This window comes from Leucopleurus acutus (assembly GCF_964270905.1).
Source record: "Leucopleurus acutus genome assembly, chromosome: 2".
NCBI classification, from domain to species: Eukaryota; Metazoa; Chordata; class Mammalia; order Artiodactyla; family Delphinidae; genus Leucopleurus; species Leucopleurus acutus.
The window spans coordinates 156,667,804-156,686,111 of record NC_139143.1 but is presented as its reverse complement, the minus strand read 5'-3'; the positions used below and the strand labels follow the sequence as shown (position 1 = coordinate 156,686,111).

Sequence of the window (18,308 nt, the reverse complement as noted above, 5' to 3'; positions counted from 1 at the left end):
GTCAATATCACAAAGGACAATGGATCACACAAATCATCACAGGATAAACTTACAACGTCTTCAAAGAACACAAACTGCACACTTGCCCTCAAACCTTTTTTATAGCAGTAGCACAAGTAAAATAAATGGGGTCGTTCTAACTGAGCTGTGTTGGGGGAGGGTCTGGAATTCCTACCTCCCCTTTGTGTACGCCTTACTGCTGCTGTCCCTGAGGCACCTCTGGAATCCTGGGCTCTAAGGAACAGAGTATGAAAACTACCACATTGTCTATTTCTGTGACGATGGAGTTAATGATCTTAAATTTATACATCTCTTTACAGTTCAAAAAGCACTTTGGCAAAGTTTGATGATTCAATATGGTTATGAAATACTTTATTTTAAAGCAGTCACTTTGATTGGAAGATTAGGATTGATACATACACATTATTGATACTATGTATAAAATAGATAACTAATGAGAACATACTGTAGATAACTAATGAGAACATACTGTATACTAATGAGAGTTCCCTACTGTATAAGTAGGGAACTCTACTTAATGCAATGTGGTGACCTAAATGGGAAGGAAATCCAAAAAGGAGGGGATATATGTATATGTATAGCTGATTCATTTTACTGTACAGTAGAAACTAACACAACATAGTAATGCAACTATAATACCATAAAAATTAATTAAAAAAAACTTAAAGTCACTTTTCTACAATACTAGGAAATAACTAACACATGAATATACATATTTCTTTGGAAAATCAGTCTAGCTAATAAACAATTATAATACAACCTCAGGTATGTATAAAAGCACTCATTTAATCCTCATAACAGTACAGGTTCTGCTATTTTAAAAAGTCTGAAAAACACTGGAGGAAATTATTCCAGATTTAAGAATAAAGTAAATATCTACATGGAAATTTCTGTAAGTGGCTCCAACTTTTCTAAGATTTTAATTTAAAATCAAGATTCCTGCTTTCGGGGAAAATATAGATAATTTCAACTTACATTCTAGGAAAGCAAAGAATCATACTTGCTCAGGAAGTGACTCAACCATCAGAATGCCTTATCTTACTGCCTGCAATTTCTTATTCCGAATACAGAATCTGTACCAGAACTGTCATTTCCTTTTCTACATCTAACTCATTGTTTGTAGCTTAAACAATTCCTTTTGAAGGCCTCTTAAGTTTAAGAAGTTCAAATTTGGATTTTTTTCTACTCTTCTACTTAAGGCTCTCTTAATTCTTTCTGGATCTTAACTGAGCTAAAAAAAAAAAAAGTTCCTATAAACATCATCTTCTTAGGAAAAAAAAATTCCTTAAGTCTGCAGCTCACCATCCAGGAACTGTCAAACATTAACAGATCAGCCCACATACATGCAAGCTAAGGAAGAAATAGCTTGCAGAATCCTACTTCTTGTTAACAATGCTTAGAAAGGAGGAAGTATGGACCATTTACTAAAGACATGTCACTTACAGAAGTACAGAAGTTGCCCCATTTCTTTATAATGAAAATGACGGTTGAAGAAAAAAAATCCTTTCTATTTTTCTAAGTTTCTTTAATAAGATGACTGATTTCTGCAAGCTGACTGTTCCACAATAAATTTAATTATTAAGTGTACTCCACAGTGAAGAAAACAACCCCAATGCAGATGCCTCTCAAGTGGTGACAATGTTGTCTTGGAAAATAAATGCTGTTATCATTCAATATCTGCAAAAAATAAATCAGCATAGTGTAGGTCAAACAAGTCCTGCATAATTGTGAACAGTCTGCAGCCTCATTCACCTCTTTGCTTTTAGATGACTTTTTGCTAAGCTGAATGCAAAATCCCCAAGGAGCACAAGGAACAGAGCCCTCCCCCGTGTCTGGTTGCCATCTGTTCTCAGCGTGAAAAGAAAGGCTTCAGTCTGAAAGGGTAGGGCCTGGGATACAGATGGAGGTGCTATTCCATCAGGCCCTCTTCCTGCCTCTGCTCCCAGAGAATGCACCACTCTCACTGAGACCAAACACATTCCCGTCTTCTCTGCAACTCCACTTCCAAAGGAAAGTCTCTGCTGACAAACTGTACTTCATTTCCAAAGCTAGAAATCCTGGAAGAAGAAACTGAAGTCTAAAAGGAAAATGAAATCATCCTTACATCTTCGTAATGCTATCTATTTTTCTTTACATTTTAATAAAAGTTGTAACAGGAAGAAAATTAAATGACTATTTTTTAATTTTTATTCTAAAAATGAAAAGCCCATTCTAGAAATGCAAATGTTCTTCTACTAAAGTGGAAAAACTGTTAAGAGCCAGAAGTATTTCTGATCATATGTGACCACAAACCATGAATAAACATAGACTGTTTGGACTGTGAAGCAACTGTATATCTTAACTTGAAAGTTCCTGGGACACACCAACCCTCAGCTGCCTTGTGTTTTGGGCGACCAGTTCTTTTCTAACACCACAGTATGCCTCATCTTCTGCAGAGACCAACTGGCATCTCCAAAGACCTCCCTATTCACTATTCTAACAGTCCTCAGTGAGCTTTATCCCAAGCCTGCTCCTCTAGAGGAACCAGGGCAATGTCAAGGGCAAAAAGCACAGCTCTAAAGGACAGCAAATGTGTGCATTTTCCACCAAGTGGAAACATACAAGGTCTTCAAGGGAAAGTAGAAGATAGCACTTTAGTATTCAAGATACTCAGGAATTCAAAATTCAAACTGCTGCCAATTAGTCTTGGCTAAAGCAAAGTTTAGAAAACCCAATTACCAAGCCATGGCAAAGCCCAGAAATCTGTCATTATAAGAACATTTTCAATCAAGCCAAAACCATTGAGTAAAACTAGAAGAAAAAAACAAAACCGGATGTATGTGTGTGTGGTGGTAATGCTGGGGTAGGAGGTAGGGAGAGCTATGGGGACTAGCCTCTTTTCTTTTCCTGGAAGCTGTTCCATGACAGATTGTTATAAATAACACAATCTGGCAAACAATTTCCTACAGAAAGGAGAAAGAAAAACACACTTACTCTCCTGGAAAAAAACTGTCAGGGCAGTTTTTTACCATGCTTTTACCCATGCAGCACTTCCACAAACAATGGCTATGATCCAAATCACCACCCTACACTCCACCCCTGCCCATACGGAACTAATGAATTCAGCTACTTGGTGTGACTGTGAATGGTCACAATTTACATTACCTATGTGGTCCAATCCCAATCCAATCCCCAAGAGTAGTTTGGTGCTTTAATAATTACTGATGGCTAACTACAACGGAGACCTCACTATGCTCAATTCTGGTTGAAATACTTGGAAAAGATTCCCAGTCTGCAGTCCCCAAAGTGTTCAGCAAAGAGCCAACTGCCACTTTGTTTTTACTAAGGTTTGACCAGCAGGTGCAGGAAGGAATTACCAACTTAATATGTAAATAAGAAATGTGATAATCCTTAGGCTTAGAACGAAATATCCTTCCTCTGCTCCTTAGCTTATAGTGTCACCACTATCTAGGATCTGAAGACAGAAAGCTGGCCATAGCCTAGGGCTGAAGTCTTCTCTTTCCTACCCAGTACCCCTTCCTCACATCTCACTGATCCCAAGTCCTCCTCTTTTATTTCCACTGCACTGTCTTAGTTCAGGCCTCAAAATATTTTTCCAGTCTTTTTTTTTTAACTTAAAAAAATTATTTATTTTTGGCTGTTTTGGGTCTTCGTTGCTGCGTGCGGGCTTTCTCTGGTTGCGGCAAGCGGGGGCTACTCTTTGTTGAGGTGCGCAGGCTTCTCATTGTGGTGGCTTCTCTTGTTGCAGAGCATGGGCTCTAGGCACGCGGGCTTCAGCAGTTGTGGCTTGCGGGCTCTAGAGCGCAGGCTCTGTAGCTGTGGTGCACGGGCTTAGTTGCTCCGCAGCATGCGGGATCTTCCCGGACCAGGGCTCGAACCCGTGTCCCCTGCATTGACAGGTGGATTCTTAACCACTGCGCCACCAGGGAAGCCCTTTTCCAGTCTCTTAACTGGCCTCTCTCACAGCAGTTTTCCCATATTCTAATCCATACTCCAATTTCCACTGCTTATTTAATTTTTCTGCTTAAAGACACCCTAAAATAGTGTTCTCCAAACCAAAAAATAAAAAAAAGATAAACACTTATCCACTTATTCCCACTTAAAATATTTATTTAAAAACACACAAATCGGGACTTCCCTGGTGGCACAGTGGATAAGAATCCGTCTGCCAATGCAGGGACACGGGTTCAAGCCCTGGTCCGGGAAGATTCCACATGCCATGGAGCAACTAAGCCCGTGCGCCACAACTACTGAGCCTGTGCTCTGGAGCCCGTGAGCCACAACTACTGAGCCCGTGTGCTGCAACTACTGAAGCCCACACGCCTATAACCTGTGCTCCACAACAAGAGAAGCCACCACAATGAGAAGCCCACGCACCGCAACAAAGAGTAGCCCCCACTCACCGCAACTAGAGAAAGCCCGCACACAGCAATGACGACCCAATGCAGCCAAAAATTAAAAAATTAAAAAAAACCCAAAACACACAAATCACTATAAATGATATAATATGCTCTTTCTATAACATATATAAAAATAGATTTAAAAGAAGAGATAAAATTAAAAAGAACTAGATACTCTAATTTATTTATTTATTTATAGATGTTCTAATATCTACCTCTGGAACTCCATCCTGCACACCCTCTGGCTTTGAGAACACTCCATTTTGGAGAACATTACTCCACAGGATTGAGTTCAAATTGCTTAGCATGACATTAAGCGTCTTCAAAATATGACTCCACCTACCTAATTCAGCCTTCTTTCTCACAATCCTCCCTCCACATAGTTAATGTTAATTTGCTAGAGTAAACTGCCAAGAATGCATTCCCTAGTCTCTCTTTCCACCCCACCACACATTCATCAATCAAGATTCTGGTCTTGTCACAATTATCAGAAAGGGAAGAGCCAATATATTATCTCATCTAGAGATGAAGTCTTTTCTGATCCATTACTGACCTCAAATCACTAAACTGGATTACAATTTTTTTCCCATCTAGACTTCGAGCTTCATAAGGAGCTCTTTTACCTTTGTATCCCCAGAGTTTAACCTGCTACGGGCAAACAAAAGCATCAGTAAATGTTGGCACACTTCCTGTCACCTCCTTGTCCTTGTTTAAAGTTGACTCAACGATTGAAGACCTAAATGTAAGACCGGACACTATAAACCTCTTAGAGGAAAACATAGGAAAAACACTCTGTGACATAAACCACAGCAAGATCTTTTTGACCCACCTCCTAGAGTAATCAAAATACAAACAAAAATAAACAAATGGGACCTAATTAAACTTAAAAGCTTTTGCACAGCAAAAGAAACCATAAACAAGATGAAAAGACAACCCTCAGAATGGGAGAATATATTTGCAAAACGAAGCTACAGACAAAGGATTAATCTCCAAAATATACAAACAGCTCATGGAGCTCAATGTCAAAAAAACAAACAAACGGGCTTCCCTGGTGGCGCAGTGGTTGAGAATCTGCCTGCCAATGCAGGGGACACAGGTTCCAGCCCTGGTCTGGGAGGATCCCACATGCTGCGGAGCAACTGGGCCTGTGAGCCACAGCTACTGAGCCTGTGCGTCTGGAGCCTGTGCTCCACAACAAGAGAGGCCGTGATGGTGAGAGGCCCGTGCACCGCGATGAAGAGTGGCCCCTGCTTGCCACAAATAGAGGAAGCCCTCGGACAGAAACTAAGACCCAACACAGCAAAGGTAAATAAATAAATTAATAAACTCCTACCCCCAATATCTTCTTAAAAAAAAAACAAAAAAAACAACCCAATTAAAAAATGGGCAGAAGACCTAAATAGACATTTCACCAAAGAAGACATACAGATGGCCAAGAGGCACGTGAAAAGGGGCTCAACATCAATAATTATTAGAGAAATGCAAATCAAAACTACAATGAGGTATCACCTCACGCTGGTCAGAATGGCCATCATCGGAAAATCTACAAACGACAAATGCTGGAGAGGGTGTGGAGAAAAGGGAACCCTCTTGCACTGTTGGTGGGAATGTAAATTGATACCACCACTGTGGAGAACAGTATGGAAGTTCCTAAAAAACTAAAAAGAAAACTACCATACGACCCAGCAATCCCACTACTGGGCATATACCCTGAGAAAACCGTAATTCAAAAAGAGTCATGTACCACAATGTTCACTGCAGCTCTATTTACAACAGCCAGGACATGGAAACAACCTAAATGTCCAATGACAGATGAATGGATAAAGAAGATGTGGTACATATATACAATGGAATATTACTCAGCCATAAAAAGGAACAAAATTGGGTCATTTGTAGAGACATGGATGGACCTAGAGTCTGTCATATAGAGGGAAGTAAGCCAGTAAGAGAAAAACAAATATCATATATTAACGTATATATGTGGAATCTAGAAAAATGGTACAGATGAACCTATTTGCAGGGCAGGAATAGAGACACAGATGTAGAGAATGGACATGTGGACATAGCAGGGGAAGGGGAGGGTGTGATGAATTGGGAGATCAGGACTGACATATATACAATACCATGTGTAAAACAGATAGCTAGGTGGAACATGCTATAAAGCACAGGAAGCTCAGCTCGGTGATCTGTGACAACCTAGATAGGTGGGACGGAGCGGGGGTGGGGTGGGAGGGAGGTCCAAGAGGAAGGGGATATAGGTATACATATAGCTGATTCACTTCATTGTACAGCAGAAACTAACACAACACTGTAAAGTAATTATACTTCAATAAAAAAAATCAACAAGAAATCAGTATCTAAATCATACAAGGAACTCTGGCAAATTCAAGTTTTGCTTTTAGAATTTTCCAGAATTTTTTTCTGAATATAGTTGATCCATGGTTGGTTGAATCTGTGGATGTAGAACCCATAGATATGGAGGGCCACAAGTGGATGTTGTAACTTGCATGAACGTTGAAAACATGCTAAATGAAAAGAAGCCAGACGTGAAAGTCCACATACTGGATGATTCCATCATATGAAATGTCCACAACAGGGAAATCTACAGAGACAGAAAGTAGATTAGTGGTTGTTTAAGGTGAACGGGGAGTGCAGGGTGGGGGTGGGGGGGAGAGTAATAGTGAAACGGTTGGGGCTTCTTTTTGAGGTGTTGAAAATGTTCTAAAATTGAGTATGATGATGGTTACACGTATTTCTGAATATACTAAAAACCAGTGTGTTGTACATTCAAATGGGTGAATTGTATGATATGTGAATTATATTTCAACAAATATACATTTTTGTTTAAACAAGCAAAAAAAAATCCTTTTTTTTTTTTTTTAAACTTTTGGCTGCGTTGGGTCTTCGTTGCTGCGAGTGGGCTTTCTCTAGTTGTGGCGAACGGGGGCTACTCTTCGTTGTGGTGCACGGGCTTATCATTGCAGTGGCTTCTCTTGTTTCGGAGCATGAGCTCTAGGTGTGCAGGCTTCAGTAGTTGTGGCTCGCGGGCTCTAGAGCGCAGGCTCAGTAGTTGTGGTGCATGGGCTTAGTTGCTCCACAGCATGTGGCATCTTCCCGGACCAGGGATAAAACCTGTATCCCCTGCATTGGCAAGTGGATTCTTAACCACTGCACCACCAGGGAAGTCCAAAAAAATCCAATTTTAGATGTTTAGAAACATCAGACTTTCTGACAGAGCTGAGTACCCTTTGTAGATATTGTGACTGTTCGGAGTTAGGACAGGGATCACAGAGGTAATTTGGCAGCTTCCTAAAGCAATGAGGCAGGGAACGAACCTGCTGCCTCCAAAGAAGAAAAGACAGAGATATTTGAAAGGAAAGAAATCAGATGCTGCTGTCCTGGACAGCATGGCTAGAGGGTGATATGCTACACTTACAATTTTAAAATGTAGGTTCAATACTTATAGTCATAACATTTTTAGTTGATTCACCTTCCTACGTTAAGTTTTCCTCTTCAGTATAGAACAAATAGAAGAATTCTACTCATCTTTCCTGTGTGAAACTAAAAACTAACTGAGAATGTGTTAATTTCTGTTAAATGAGTTCTACATAAAAATGCTGGTCACTTCCCTTCCAGGATTTAGATATCTGTAATTTAATTTTAATCTCCAAATGCACTGACATTAATAGAGAAATAACAAAAGCTTTTTGTTCTCTCAAATCAAACCTTCGCTTTGAAATAACTTATTATTCTGAATTTATATTAAATAATTTCATTCTTTTTCTTCATGTCAGACACAAATACTCCACAAGATAAATGCATCATTGCCTCATTTCAGACCACAGAGTATGCTCTTACATTACATATTTTCTGCCTGTAACTTGAATATTAATTTTTATTTATTTATTTATTTTTAGCTGTGTTGGGTCTTTGTTTCTGTGCAAGGGCTTTCTCTAGTTGCGGCAAGCGGGGGCCACTCTTCATTGTGGTGCGCGGGCCTCTCACTATCACGGCCTCTCTTGTTGCGGGGCACAGGCTCCAGACGTGCAGGCTCAGTAGTTGTGGCTCACGGGCCTAGTTGCTCCACAGCATGTGGGATCTTCCCAGACCAGGGTTCGAACCTGTGTCCCCTGTACTGGCAGGCAGATTCTCAACCACTGTGCCACCAGGGAAGCCCTTGAATATTAATCTTATCCTGAAGTATATGACATAGAAATAGTGTCTAGTTTACTTAGAAACCAGAAAGCTCGGAAGAAGATCAGCAGAGGGCTGTGAAAGAGGGAAGTTTATAACAATATGAGAAACAGACAATTAACTAGTTAAAAAAAAAAGAAACTAAAATCAAGGTTTTATCACCCCCCAAAAGTAACTTCTAAGATTAGATATGTTTATTTTTCCTATTAATTCCACATGTGACTTTGATAAGTCATTCCCTCTTTGGGCCTCAGTTTCCTCATCTATAAGATGAGAGGGCTGTACCAACTCTGAAGCCCTTCATGGCATAAAACTGTATGATTACAAGGGTCAAGCTATTCTTAATTCTTTATCTACAGCTAGGCTCTGGGTTCAGTGGCATTAATGATGGTGGTGACCCTAAAGTCCTGAGTTTCTAATCCACTTTGGGAATCACGAGGAAAGATTAAATCATGTTAAGTATAATTTTTTTTTAATATTTTATTTATTTATTTGGTTGTGCCCTGTCAGTTGCGGCAGACGGGCTCCTTAGTTGTGGCATGCATGTGGGATCTAGCTCCCTGACCAAGGATTGAACCCAGGCCCCCTGCATTGGGAGCATGGAGTCTTAACCACTGCGCCACCAGGGAAGTCCCTAAGTATAATTTTGAGGCTCAGCACATTTAATTAAACTTGAATTCTTTCTGCACGACATGGGGAATATAGTAAATATTTTATAATAACTATAAATAGAGTATAACCTTTAAAAATTGTGAATCACTGTATTGCACACCTGTAACATATACTATTTATATCAGCTATATTTCAATTAAAAAATAAATTAAAATAAATAAATAAACTTGAATTAATTCGAAAGGAATAATCCATGTATGGCATGTATGGCAATTCTCAGTTAAGTCAGTTAGGCACAGAAATCCAGAATCAGGTAACCATTCTGGTTAAAGAGAATGCAACAATCCAAGTTAATTCATTAAAGGATGTGTCTCTGAACACCTTTTTAGCAACAGCCTGACTAACCACATACTTTTAGAATTCCAATCCATAAAGATTCCAGTTCAGAAACTAGTTACACTGTACCTGCTACTGTCAGTTCAACTGGTTCTCTAAGGCTATGCTACCTCTAAGTTGATGGCAAAGACAAATAACTTAAAATTGGACGGCATTTTACCATTTACAAAGCTCTTACATATACTTTATTCATTTAATTCTAAATTCACGTAATTCTAAAATATCAATATAGTTACACTCATTTTATAGACAAAAAAATAGGCTCAGAAACACTATGTGATCTGCCCCTTTGCCATCACATTGCCTTCCAAAATACACACACACACACACACACACACACACACACACACACACACACACACACACACACACACACACACACACACACACACCCCTAACAATAATAGTGGTGCTAAACGAATCTATGTCCTCTTTATACATACCCATGTTACATTTAAATTTGGTCAGGCATCTTACTATTTAAAACTAAATCATACTTAATGAAAAACTAGAAGATAGGTTGTATTTCAAAATAATATGTATGATACTTGAAAACTGTAAAAGTACTATATGATTATAAGACTTTGCCTTTATTGAAATTAATAAATCTGTGATCATTTTGTAATGCATAAAAATACCAATCATTATGTTGTACAAACTGAAACTAATATGATATTGTAAGTCTATTAATTATACTTCAATAAAAAATTAATAAATCTCTTATAATAATGACTGCCAGATCATAGAATGTAATACCACTGTGACTTGCACTGTTCAGACCACATTTCTGAACATCACATTCTGAAAGAGACACTGACAAATCAGAGAGGTCAGAGGAAGTTACAGGGATGCTGACAGGTCTGCAAATTATGGGAACTAGCAATCCTTAAACAGGAGAAGAGAAGAACTTGGGGACCCAATAACTGAAAGGCTGCCACTGGAAGAGGAAGATCGTGTGTTTTGATTGCTCAAGGACAGAATATGATCAAAAAGTAGAAATTTAAGAGGAGCAATGATGAGTGCTCCTGGCAGTCCAGTGGTTAAGACTCTGTGATTCCACTACAGGAGGCACGGGTTTGATCCCTGGTCAGGGAACTAAGATCCCGCATGCTGCATGGTGTGGCCAAAAAAACAAAACAAAACAAAACAAAAAAGAAGCAGTGATGAGTTCAACATTACAAAAAACTTTCTGATATCTAGAAGCTCATGAGAAATACCCATTGGAGGTTTTCAAACACAGCCTAGCATAACCTCCATGGGAATAGATTCTTGTGGAGGGTAAAAGATTAGATTAGATGTCTAATTCTAAGGTCCTAACAGTCTATCACTCTTGATTATAAAAGAACCGAAGGAATTGTTGAGGACATTTTCTCTGTCCTTCATACTGTCCTCCAACCAAAGGGCCCAGAGATGGAGTAAGTAAACTCCTTACTCATTATCATTTCCAGGCCATTTCTCTCACTCCATTACCCCAGTTCATGACATGAAGCACATGACAACAGACAAAATCACCTACTCCTCCTCGTTGCAGTCAGCTACAGAACTCCCTTGTCACCCTTCTCCTTTAGAGACTGTGAAAGTTTTAAGTAAAGATGTTAGATTGAAGAGGCACAACTATATTTCCCTTTCCCAAAACATCAATGGAATAATAGTAATAGGATATTTTAAATGGGCATAAATGCACAAAAACAGGAAAAATGGGAGAGAATACAACATTGAAAACAATGACTCCTAAGTCAGTCGTAGGAAAACTGAGAACCAACTCAGTTTATACCAGACTCCCCAAAAGGCTCAGAAATTGATATGAGTAGAAAGCTGGGAAGGGAGGGGTTAAAATAAAAAGGCCCTTTGAAAGATCCCTCTTTTCTACTCTGTGCAACCCAACTACTGCACAGGTCCCACCGCGGTAGATGGCTGAAGAGAATAAAATAGAGGATATCTGGACTGGGGAAGAAGCATAATCACAGCTGGCAGTAGGGAGAGGGGATGGACCTTAGAGAAAAGGGGGGATTTAAAAAAGAATATATACAGGATTCTGAGACACCCACTTCCCCTCCCTGCCCTGACCCTCATTCATTTCCTAGAATGCCAGTAGAAAGAGAAAAAACCTAAAGATACAGATGTAAGAGATTCCCCTGAAAGAGCCCAACCACATTACCATATCACCCCCTACAGTGAAGCTCATAGTCGACATGCTCCATCCATATACAAAATTTGAGCAAAAAGATAAAAAAATGGAAAATATGAGAGAAAAGATAAGAAAATTAGAATACCAGTCTAAGAGATCCATTATCAGAATAGTAAGTTTCCAGAAAAAAAAAAGAAAAACAGAAAAAAATAGATAAGAATCATCAACAAAATGATTTTTTAAAGTTCCCCTAAACTGAAGGACATGAATATCCAAGCTGAAAGGTTTCACTGAGTGGAGGGCTCACATGGATAAAACAGATTCACATGAAAGTACAACATCATGAAATTTCAGAACACTTGGGACAAAGAGAGGATGATACAAATTTCCAGAGAAAAAGGTGATCAGATTCAAAAGATTAGTAATTACAAAAGTTTAGGACTTAACAACACTGGAAGGTAAAGACAATGGAGCAATGCCTTCAAAATTCTTAAGGATCAGCTTTTCAACTGAGAATTCTATACCTTGTCAAACAATCAAGTATGAGGGTAGAATAAAGAGATTTTTCAGGCATGCAAGGTCTCAAAAAATTTAGCTCCCAAACAAATTTTGTCAGGAAGCTCTAGTATGTTTTTCAGAAAAACAAGGGAGTAAACCAAGAAAAAGGAAAATATGGATTCCAGGAAATTGAAGAAAAGAGGCAAAGTAAATCCTCATGATGGCGAAGGGAGATGACAGAATGATAACTACACACACACCAGGCATGGAAGGCAATCACTACTACTCTGGGAGAGACTTCTTTAGGAAGATGAAATTGACAGAATAGCTGAGGAGTCTAAATATCTTGAGAGATGATTAGACAACCAGTAAAAAGTTGGGGTTAAACAATAAATTCATAGAAAACTAAGCATAGGAAAGACAAGCTATGATTATTACCTTGCAGGGAAAAAAATGGTGTGGCAAAGGAAAAAAATTGTAGATGACCACAAGGCTCAGCAGTTTACATGGTCAAACTACATAGTCAAACACTAAATACTGATCTTCCAAAATTACAATATAACTATATTAGAAGGAGCAAAATCCTCATCTGTCATAGTAGGGAATCAATAAGTAGTGTCTAAAACAGAAAGTAACCACTTAAGCATGTTATTTAGAGATACAAAGGTAAAAGGCAAAATAATTAGCTAAAAGAAGAGAATGTGATTACCTTTATCATAAAGACTATGGGGAGAGGGTGACAGGGGACTAAAATTTTTAGGGACAAACTCTGAACTGCTGAACTCTTTAAATGATGTGCACACATAACTTTGATAAATATTTATTAAGATTTTAAAAAAACTACTTTAGAACTATCTTCCTCTCTTTCATTCCTTCTTTTATTACCTCAGTAATTTCAACACCCTTATGTTAGGTTTCCTTGACCTCACTTCTGATTATTTTTTGCTCCACCTCACTCAACCATTTTGTCATACCCTATTCCTTGGCATTACCAATAACTGCACTATCTCCAAAGTCTCATTTTAAAATATCCTATTAATTCATAAAACACACACATATTGAACCCTTAATATGACCAGGTACTATTTTAGGGGCTAGAGATATGGCAGTGGACAAAACAAAAATCCCTGTCCTCACTGAGCTTACATCCTATTCTCTGACCACCACCTTCCCCTATTTTTCCAACTCACTTACTTTGGTACTCTGAATCCAGCAATTCTGATTCTAACAGGATCCTTGATTCATTCACTACACTGATTTTTCACATCCTCGTTCCCCTGCTGACCTCACTTACACAGCTTATGGTGGTCAATCACTATAATTACTCCCTTATATACATCTTTGCCTTCCTCACCACTCTATCTATCCCTTGTACTCATCTGGCAAAGCTCCAATGTCGGATAAATCCCAGCTCTTTGCCTACTTTACACCTGAATCCAAGAAGCTGAACACAGGTGGAAAAAACTCATAACAGTATTTGCTAGACTTATTTTATTTATTTTATTTTTAAATTTATTTATTTATTTAATTTTTGGTTGCACTGGGTCTTCGTTGCTGCGCGTGGGCTTTCTCTAATTGCTGCGAGTGGGGGCTACTCTTCATTGCAGTACGTGGGCTTCTCATTGGGGTGGCTTCTCTTGTTGCGAAGCACGGGCTCTAGACACGTGGGCTTCAGTAGTTGTGGCTTGCGGGCTCTGGAGCGCAGGCTCAGTAGCTGTGGCACAGAGGCTTAGTTGCTCTGCGGCACGTAGGATCTTCCTGGACCAGGGCTTGAACCCGTGTCCACTGCATTGGCAGGCAGATTCTTAACCACTGAGCCACCAGGCAAGCCCTCTAGTAAATTAACTCTTACATCCTCTGAGATGATTTCATAACTTCTCATCCTTCCTTAAAATTTCAATAATCTTCTCCCTTCCTTACTCTTAGCTGGTGGCTTCACTTCTTATTTCAATGAGAAAACAGAAGCAGCGAACATCTTTGTGGCAAGAAGTTAACAAATGTACATGCATTACATATTACATATTCTGTCTGTAATAATGGATTAACTGTCTCTCCCCCAATCTAAGGCAAACCTACCCACTTGCACACTGGATCACATTCCCTCTAATCTACTCGATAAATTTCATAAGGGCAGGGACTTCGTTTTATTCACTGTTCATCCCAAGAGCCCAGCACAGTGACTAGTATATTGTAGCTAGGAAAAATATAGTTGAATTGAATAGCTGAATGCTTTCTTTTCTCTGTCATCAATTTCCTCCTCTTCGAGATCATTCCCATCAGCATACACATATGCTAAAATATAATCCATCTTAAAAAAAAAAGAATGCCATTCTTATAAGCTAAGCAAGGGAGTATTTCTATTACACATATTCTTTTGTAGATATGAAATATTTCATTCTGTCCTAATTTTCTTCTCACCTCATATCAAAATTTCTCAAAACAGCTGTCTCACTGTCTCCATTTCCTCTTCCTCCTCCCCTTCTCTCTAATGAGGCTTCTGTCCCTATCACTCCAGCAAGGGTGTAAGTCATGAATGCACCCATCTTGCCAAATTCTTAGCTCTCATTTTACTCAGCTTCTCAGTAGTATTTGGCACAACTGATCACTCCCTCCTTGATTCACTTTCCTCACTCAGCTTCCATGACATCTTAATTTCCTGATTTTTCTGTCTACTTCAGTGGCCATACTTTCCTAATCACTTTGGTTTGTTCCACCTCTGCTTCGTGGTATCTAAATACTGGGCTCAGACTTAGGCCCTCTTGTCTTCTTCTGCTACACACACTCCCTAGATGATTTCACATTGGCTTTAATTAATTAATTTTATTTATTTATTTTTGGCTTCATTGGGTCTTTGTTGCTGTGCATGGGCTTTCTCTAGTTGCGATGAGCAGGGGCTACTCTTTGTTGCCGTGCACAGGCTTCTCACTGCAGTGTCCTCTTTTGTTGTAGAGCACGGACTCTAGGCACGCGGGCTTCAGTAGTTGTGGCATGTGGGCTCAGTAGTTGTGGTTCACGGGCTCCAGAGCACAGGCTCAGTAGTTGTGGTGCACAGGCTTCACTGCTCCACGGCATGTGGGATCTTCCCGGACCAGGGCTCAAACCTGTGTCCCCTGCATTGGCAGGTGGATTCTTAACCACTGCGCCACCAGGGAAGTCCCGACATTGGCTTTAAATACCATTTAATTTGTTGATGATCCCCAGGTTTGTATCTCCAGCCCTGACTTTTTCATTATTATTATATTTGTTATGGTGATCAGTGATCAGTAATCTTTGATGTTACTTTTGTAATTTTTTGGGGGTGCCATGAACTGCATCCATTAAGATTGCAAACAACAGATAAATGCTGTGTGTCTTCTGACTGCTTTACTAACTGCTTGCCCTCCCCTACCTCGGACTTCCCTGAGACACAACAATATTGAAATTAGGTCAATTAATTAATAATCCTACAATGGCCTCTAAGTGTTCAAATGAAAGGCAGAGTTGCATGTTTCTCACTTGAAATCAAACGCTAGAAATGATTAAGCTTAGTGAAGAAGGCATGTCGAGAAGTGAGACAGACTGAAAGCTGGACTCTTGTGACACAGCCAACTTGTGAATGCAAAGGAAAAGTTCTTAAAGGAAATTAAAAGTACTAATCCAGTGAACACACGAATAAGAAAGTGAAACAGCCTTACTGCTGATAAGGAGAAAGTTTTTGTGATCTGGATAGAAGATCAACCAGCCACAACATTCCCTTAAGCCAAAGCCTAAGCCAGAGCAAGGCCCTTACTCTCTTCAATTCTATGAAGGCTGAGAGCGGGGAGGAAGCTTCAGAAGAAATGTTTGAAGCTAACAGAGGTTCATTCATGGGGTCTGAGGAAAGAAGCCGTCTCCATAACACCAAAGTACAAGGTGAAGCAGCAAGTTATCCAGAAGATCTAGCTAAGATAATTAGTGAAGGTGGCTACACTAAACAACAGATTTTCAATGTAGGTGAAATAGCCTTATATTGGAAGAAGATGCCATCTAGGACATTCATAGCTAGAGAGGAGAAGTCAATGTCTGGCTTCAAAGGACAGGCTGACACTCTTGTTAGGGGCTAATGCAGCTTTAAGTTGAAGCCAATGCTCATCTACCATTCCAGAAATCCTAGGGCCCTTAAGAATTATGTTAAATCTACTCTGCCTATGCTCTACAAATGGAACAACAAAGCCTGGATGACAACACATCAGTTTACAACATGGTTTACTGAATATTTTAAGCCAACTGTTGAGATCTACTGCTCAGAAAAAAAAAAGATTCATTTCAGAACATTACTGCTCACTGATAATACACCTGGTCACCCAGGAGCTCTGATGGAAGTGTATGAGATTAATGTTGTTCTCATGCCTGTTAACACAACATCTATTCTGAAGCCCATGGATCAAGGAGTCATTTTGACCTTATTATTTAAGAAATACATTTTGTAAGGCTATAGCTGCCATAGACAGTGATTCCTCTGATGGACTTAAGCAAAGTAAATTGAAAACCTGGAAAGGATTCACTATGCTAGATGCCATTAAGAACATTCGTGATTCACGGGAGGAGGTCAAAATATCAATATTAACAGGAGTTTGGAAGAAACTGATTCCTACCTTCTCGGATGACTTTGAGGGGTTCAAGACTTCAATGGAGAAAGTAACTGCAGGTATAGTGGAAATAGCAAGAGAACTAGATTTAGAAGTGGAGCCTGAAGATGTGACTGAATAGCTACAACCTCATGATAAAACTTTAATGGATGAGGAGTTGCTTCTTACAGATGAGCAAAGAAAATGGTTTCTGGAAATGGACTCTACTACTGGTGGAGATGCTGTGAAGACTGTTGAAATGACAACAAAGGTTCAGAATATTACACAAACTTGGTTGATAAAGCAGCAGCACAGTTTGAGAGGATTGACTCTAATTCTGAAAGAAGTCCTACTGTGGGTTAAATGCTGTCAAGTAGCACTGCATGCAACAGAAAAATTGCTAGTGAAAGGAAAAGTCAGTCAATGCGGCAAACTCCACTGTTGTCTTATTTTAAGAAATTGCCGCAGTGACTCCACCCTTCAGCAACTATCACTCTGATTGGTCAGTAGCCACCAACATCAAGGCAAGACCCTCCACCAGCAAAGATTACGACTTGCTGAAGGCTCAGATGATGGTTAGCATTTTTTAGCAATAAAGTACTTTTAAAATTAAGGTATATACATTGTGGGTTTTTAAAATATTTTTTATTTCTTTAATGTTGTATCTATTTTATTTATTTATTTTTGGCTGCACTGGGTCTTCGTTGCTGCATGTAGGCTTTCTCTAGTTGCGGCGAGCGGGGGCTACCCTTCATTGCGGTGCACGGGCTTCTCATTGCAGTGGCTTCTCTTGTTGTGGAGCACGGGCTCTAGGCGCGCAGGCTTCAGTAGTTGTGGCACATGGGCTCAGTAGCTGTGGCACATGGGCTCAGTAGCTGTGGCACACGGGCTTAGTTGCTCTGCAGCATGTGGGATCTTCCAGGACCAGGGCTTGAACCCGTGTCCCCTGCATTGGCAGGCAGATTCTTAACCACTGTGCCACCAGGGAAGCCCCTGTATATTGTTTTTTAAGACATAATACTATTGCACATTTAATAGACTACAGTATAGTGTAAACATAACTTTTATGTGTACTGGGAAACCAAAAACTTCATGTAATTCACTTCATTGCAATATTCACTTTATTGTAGTAGTCTGGAACCGAACCCTCTAAGGTACGCCCGTACAGTTTTATTTTCCATTAAGCAGCTGAAGTAATCTTTTAAAAGCATAAACCACATGATGTCACTCAATATCCCCCAAAGGTTTCCCAACAGAGAATAAAATCTAAATTCCAAATTCTTACTACAGTCTATAAGATCCTTTATGATATGGTTCTTACCCAACTCTCAGGCCTCATATGCTACCATTCAACTACTTAATTACTGTGCTCCAGTCACACTAGTCTTGCTGCTTCTCAAACATACTAAACTTATTCCTACCTCAGGGTCTTTGCTATTCTCTCTGGGAGGAAAGATCTTATGGCTCACTATC

The 18,308-nt window shown here is 39.5% G+C and overlaps 1 protein-coding gene across 1 annotated transcript in view; it reads right to left on the bottom strand.

Moving 5' to 3' along the window:
* The window catches only part of EIF2B3 (eukaryotic translation initiation factor 2B subunit gamma), a 148,904-nt gene that overhangs the window by 92,460 nt on the left and 38,136 nt on the right, over window positions 1-18,308 (bottom strand). The gene's annotated exons all lie outside the window — the stretch shown is intronic.